Below are 7,104 nucleotides of genomic sequence, written 5' to 3'. Positions count from 1 at the left end.
TTGTGTATTTTGAGGGGAAATTATCAAAAAAATGTAAAAGTTAGTGTTACTACATATGTTTGACATTGATATATGAATTTGATTAAAATTATGGGTTTCGAAAATTGATAAAATAGGATTTAATGGTAAGAAACATTTTTTAAAGTTTTTTCGTATAATATTGATATTGAATTTTTTACTCTTCACAGGTAACGATGAACGATCAAATTCTAGTTCTGTGTTCATATGATGGGAAGATTAACTATCTCAAAAATAATGTGCATGTTTATAAAGGAGGTGTGACGAAGCCGTTATTTATATCAAAGTCGTTTACTTTCAATGAATTGGTTAATGACTTACACAAACTTACATTAACAAATTCACGTGAGTATCACCTTAATATTATTTGCAATTATCCTATTAGGGGGAACAGATGAAATGGCATTCAAATCTCAAGTGACTATGACATGGGTCTTATTAGAGTGTTACATGACGAGAAGCGTTCGGTGGAATTGTATATTGAAAAACATCAGAGGAATTTAGGAAAATCGTTGAATCACGACGGAATGTACTCCTACATGTTGGAGGACCTTGAAGTTGACTCCGTCGACTTTTTATCTTCGCAACAAGATGATAGTTGGACACAGTCACAGTACTTGAGCGGTCCTTCGTTTGTCTTCAAATGCTTTCGATACTAACACGGCCCATCAAGAAGATAACGCAAATGTCAAATCCGAGGATGATGATGAAGAGCACGGATTACAAATTAATAGCATGATGTTGATAGATCGTGTTGAAGGGGACAACCAACACATTGATGGGTGTTATACTAATAATGAGTATGTCGTGTTAGAGGATCTGCCGCCCGATGAACTTCAAGGAGAATAATGGATGATAACTCCATGATGGAAAGTGTACCTATTAGCACTAATAGCGGTAATGATACACAGGGCAATGACTTCTCATTCATGAATGGGGGATGTTTTTGAAAGTAAGGAGAAATTGATCCATGCGCTTCGCTCGTATGCCATTGCAAAAAATATTAAGTTTAGGCCAACAAAAATCATGATGGCAATGTGAAATATCCTTAGAAGCTTAATTCACGCTAGGGGTGTAAAAGTAGGCTGACAATTTAAAATCACGGCATACAATAGACTCCATACATGTAGCAATCCTCGATTAGAGATGAATAACAAGCATGCATCCTCTTCTTTTATATATCGATTGATTTTAACACATCTAAGGGAGGATCTTGATCTAAGGCCGAAAGATATTCATCTTTTAGTGCATAAAGCGACCAACTTTGATGTATCATACAACAAGTATTGGAATGCTAGGAGGAAGGCGATGATAAAAATATTCGGAGATTAGGACAAATCTTATGAGATCTTACCACATTATCTTGAAGCACTCAAAAGAGAAAATCTGGGGTCTGTCTATGAAGTATCATCAGACGTTGTTGATGGCGGAGAATGACGGTTCACAAGCGTATTTTGGGCATTTGGGCCTTGTATTGAGGGTTTCGGATATTGTCATCCTCTTCTTAACATTAATGGCACCCACTTATACGGTAAGTACAAAGGCATTTTACTTGTTGCAACCGGAGTTGGCACAGATGGTGGGTTGTTTCTTTTGGCGTTTGTAGTGGTTGATGTTGAAAACACAGAGAATTGGATATGGTTTTTTTGCATGCATTAGAGATATCATATCCCTAGTGTAGGGGCACGGTCAATTACATTCATATCTGAAAGGATGAAAGGAATTCCAAGAGCACTCCAATGATATTTCCCGTCATCACATGTACATCGTTATGGCCTGCGATATATTAGGGACAACTACAAGAAGAAATATGGAAACAGTCAGGTTCAAGATCTTCTTTGGCAAGTTGGTTGTGCAACAGAAAAAATAGTTTATGATCAAATACAAGAGAGGATTAAGTTCATTTCATGAGCTACACATCATTGGATCGAAACTAGTTTGGGACCACACAATATTGATAAGTAGGCTTTATGTGAAGATCGTGGGAAATGGTTCTGTATGATGACTACGAACGCTTCTGAGAGTCTATATACCGTGAGGACAGGTCTCGATCATTTGGGCAAGCGTACATGCGATGATAACGGTCACGTGATGATAGAGCCGGCACTTCGCATGCAGATGGAGACGGCACTTCACATGCAGATGGAGCCGGCACTTCGTATGATGATGGAGCGAGTGCTTCTCAGCGGATCAGGTGGCGTTAGGGCTCATCAGCAGGATCAAGAAGAGCATAGCGCAGGTGTTTCATAAGACTCACGTCGACGAGTTCGCAGGCCGTGAGGACAGGTCTCGATCATTTGGGCAAGCGTACACTCGGCGCCGACGGCCACGTGACGATGACGGCGGCACTTCGCATGCTGATGGAGCCGGCACTTCGCATGCTGATGGAGCCGGCACTTCGCAGCCTCATACACAGCCGGATACTCAGATAGTTGAGGCTCATCAGCGCGGGGGGTGGGGAAGAGCGAGGGGGAGGGGGAAGAGAGGGAGAGGAAGGAGATGAGCTATTTTGGGTTGTATGTGAACTTATTTTGTTAAAATTTGTAACTTTTATGAATTTTTAAATACTATACTTTTGTGGATCAATTATTGTTTATATATGTACTCTTCGTGAGTATTGCTTGATTCGTGTTTAATTCTTAGATGAATTATGTATATATTGTTGTCATTCAGTGTATATATGAGATCAATTATTGTTAACATGTAAATATAACGTATATGGGCGTTGAACTTTATGGGATCAATTATTGCTAGACTTTATGGGCGTTGAACTCCCGTGAAGTTTCGGGAGTTTTTTTTTCAAAAACCGACCTGGTTTTAGCGCCAGAGCTGAAACCAGGTCGGGTTTTAAAAATAAAATCGAAATAGGTCTTTTGTGATTAAAAGTCCAAACAGGACTATTTTGAAAATTTGTTCCTGAAGGATCCAATGTTTGTCACAAGAATGTAATGAGACCAATGAAGTGACTCGAAATCTCACTTGAACGTGGTCCGGTCTGACTACTACCGGACCGGTACTCCGTATTTTGTTATTTACACCCATATTTCAACTATATGCTCAAGATTTTTTTTTCTCCATTTTCTTTTCTTAGTGGAAAACTCTATGCACAAGATAATTGATACCAATAATGATTTACTTAGTTTCTTTGGCAGCATATTGGTTTTTCAAGTATCTCTGATCGACTAAACTGTATTTTCTTCTTGTATTCAATTGTTAGGATCTGTGGATTGATTAATTTGGTTTTGTTGCTGGGTTTTTTGGAGATGGATGTTTCGAATAAAAATTTCCCCCCAAATATCATATGTATGCTTAATTGGCTTCTTTCATGAATTGTTAATTTTTGAAAAATTTGAAGATAAATGGCGCTACATTTTTTTCTCTCTTACAATATAAAAGTAGTGTAGTAGTAGTATCGTAGCAATAATATAGTTCATCACTTAAAGTACCATCAATTTATTGTGTAAGTGGTTATTTTTTTTCTAATCCAAAATTAAAGTCACTTTCAGAAAGCCCCCACTTTACCCTACCCATCACAATCACCTAAGTTTAGAGTGTTTTGGCGGAAAGTTGATTTCTTCATTGTTGGATTCATTATAACTTCAGTCGTTACAATGAACACAAAAAGTTAGTCTTTTTATAAGACTTCTTACACAATAAAAATACAAATTACAACTCTCGTCAAACACACACAACGGATGTTTATCGCCTGCTGTTTGCATGGGATCTTTATCTGTGTCGGGGTTTATCCGTGAACTAGCGAGCGATCAGATCAAATTGTAGATTTTGTTGCCTCACGAAGGAGAATAGAAACTGAAGTAACTATCTTGGTAATAGTGAGATAATCACTCTTCTCGAGATCACAACAACGGTGCGATCTCAAGGGAAGAACTAGGGTGCAGATCCGTCAGACTCTCCTTCTCTATGCCAAAGAACTTGCTGAGATCTGTTCCTCCTCTCTAAAATTCGTAGCTCTTCAGTCTCCAATTCAGCAGAGCTTCACTGAGGCTCCAGAATTCCCGATCCTTGCAAATGAAAGCCCTAGAGCCGTATTTATAGGCTTCAAAAGCTCTGTTTTTGGATAAGAACGGCTGATTCCCTCTCATCTTTAGTTATAACCACCTTATCACATTCTAAGATAGCTTCAGATTAATTGGAGCAAAATCCCAGCGGTTAACGGCTCAAAACAGCTTCAAAACAGCTCAAAACGGGGGTTTTTAGGCCATGAGATAGTCGAAGTCTCTCGGACTTGGCCGGTACACTTGAGGTGTCTCCGCTAAGGCCAAGGCACTGTTCAGGCATGTCTTGGTCATTTTTGCTATATTTTCCCACATCCGATCTCGGAAGGACGCGATTCAAAGTACGTCGGAAAGCCTAAGAAGAGATCTACAACCTCCCATAGGTGAATCACATATGGAGTGAATGAGACACGAGGGGCATTTCATCTTTCATAAGCAAAGCATAACTCCCGATCGGATTGTATCTTCGTTATTCTTCCGTTGCTTCATACGGTTCATCGACTCACTTCATACACTTGTCGATGTCAGATAATCCTCCTTCACTTAGATAATGATATTTATCATCTTTTCTCCACTTTGAACTACGTGCATGAACCCAAAGACAATTTTTAACGCCTACAGATACCCCCTCCAAAGTGTTTCAGTCTCGTTTTTTTTATAGAAGAGCCTGAAATACTTTGGATGTGATAGGCCTAATTTTTAGTCGGTGTAAAAGAACCTGTAATTAGCTTCAATTCTTAATTTTTTTAATTTTTAGTCTACTCAATATTTTGTCGAATAGCTAAAATTCTTCCGGCGCTACATTTATCGTCTGACCGTTGTCGAAGTCTTGACTTAAAACTGGTGAATTAGTTTCTGGTTTTAGCTCGTGTCATTGATTCGATGTTGAACTAATTATCTCCGTCGGGGATTCATATCCGAATCATGATTGAACTCCCTGGGATTATCCTTTAACCTAGAATTGGTTTAAGCCTTGTTTTGGTAAAAATTATTGACGCGTCGGCTGGCATAGGCCTTCATTACAATGCATTGACCAGCATTGACTTTCACTGTAACGTGTTGACCGGCGCTAACACAGTTTAAGCTCTTTGGAACTTGGCATTCCTAAGTGTCGAGGATGCAGGACCAACTATTGAGGCTGGTTCATCTGCATGTATGGATCTTCTCCTGATGTGGCTATTATTCATTTACTTAATCACATGGGAGTTTCGGTTGTAGGACCAGCTATTGGAGCTGATACGACTATAACCGTTGGAGAGGGCTTCTTCGTACGATTGTTGTTGTCTTGTGTGTTCAAGTTACGAGACAAACTGATAAAGCTGGTGCGTCGGTGACTATCGCACTTATAGGATTTTTAGGAAATCCTTAGCCATCAACAGATTTAATATGCCTCTACCGACTACCGTTTGAGTCGAGCTAGTATGCGAATTGTTTAAGTCCATTCCACATATAATGTTATGCTAAGATATTTAACTCTCTTAGTGCTACGATATTGAATACGTAGACTTCGTCTTTCTTATGGTAATAGACTACCCGACTACGCGTATTTGGCGTAGGCTTAACTCTATTTTGTCTTCTGAAGAGGAAGAATTTTATATTCTATCTCCAGGTACAGAAAAAATTTAAAGTGGGGTTTGAGACGATCCTAACTTTTATAGGTTTGATCGCTCAATTTAAAAGTAGACCTCTCGTTCATGGAAGGAATCGAGAGGGAATTTTGACCTTGGTCCTAACTGTAGGAAGGTTTGACCAAACAAACAGTGGAAGTGTGTTACAACTAACATTGGGAATGTTGACTTATACAAATCGCTCAGTGGGGATTTCGATGTCAGACGACATGGACCTAACATGAAAAGTGGTTGATAACTATCATGGATCAATAGATAAACAGCGAGAGTTTGAGTGGATTGAACCAAGAAGAATTTTAGTGGACCCACTGTCAATTGATTTGATTAGTGAAGGATTTTACGGTAGAGGACTGTGAATCATCAAGCACTTCACAATTACAGAGTGGGTGTTTCACATGGGAAGATTGACTTGATTAAGTCATCAAATCTCATCTCAATGAAAAATACTTGAAAAATCACAGTGGGAGTTAGTGAAATTGATCCCAGGGATTGTTCCAATGGGGGTTGAAGCAGATAGGATGTGCTTCATCCTCGTTTGTGAAGAAACTCAAAGTCACAGTGGGAGGGTTTTAATCATCTTAGAAATAATTAAATAACCATAGTGGGAGGTTCTTAATCTTTTTTTTATTAAGAATTGATTTTAGGTTATCCTTAAGAATACTGTCTGTAGTATTCTCCAGGAACTTCCGGTGAATCACAGTGGGAGTATGATGATCATCTTAATGCCGAGTTATCCTTAATAATACTATGTATAGTATCCTCCAGGAACTTCCCGTTAAAATGGGTAAACAGTTTAACCTCATGAACTCGTCGTTGGAGGATCAGGGAGCAGTTTAACCTCATATACCTGTCAGAAGATAAGAGAGCAGTTTAACCTCATATACCTTATCGGAGGTAACCGTTCTTACTCGGCTTACTTCGGCGCTATGACGCCAGCGTCAACCAAGGCTTGAATGCTATTTTTCAGTGTAATACAGTTTTTGTTAGGGTGATGGATCCTCCTGTGGTACGTACAGTACTTCAGATCCGAAGTATTATTTGCTTCCTCCTGATTTGTGACCGGCGGCAGCTTAATTTTATAGTTGTGGAGGCAGTGCTTGAAAATAGCTGGAACTTCTTCATCCTCGAAAGAATACTCCTCCTGGAACTTCGGATGAAGAGTCCTTTGTTGCCTCCAAGGTTGCTGTTGATGAATGTCGACAGCAGTTGCCGGGGCCGTGGCTGTCGGTTGGCCTCTCTCGGCTTTTTTCCTTTTGAGAAAGCGTTCAGGCTGTTCACCGTGCACTTTTAATTCTTTCCATGTGGTGGATGGCACGAACCTTAGGACTTCCAGTACATCAATAGAAAGGTTGTTATGACAGGTCTGGAGTATGAATTCCTTTGTGACTAGATCTTGACAGTTCATCGTCTTGTTGCGCAAGCGTTTGACAAAACTATCAACT

This window comes from Asparagus officinalis, chromosome 1 (genome assembly GCF_001876935.1).
Source record: "Asparagus officinalis chromosome 1, Aspof.V1, whole genome shotgun sequence".
In the NCBI taxonomy this organism is placed as follows: Eukaryota; Viridiplantae; Streptophyta; class Magnoliopsida; order Asparagales; family Asparagaceae; genus Asparagus; species Asparagus officinalis.
The sequence above is the reverse complement of the archived record's forward strand: the minus strand, read 5'-3'. Positions refer to the sequence as shown.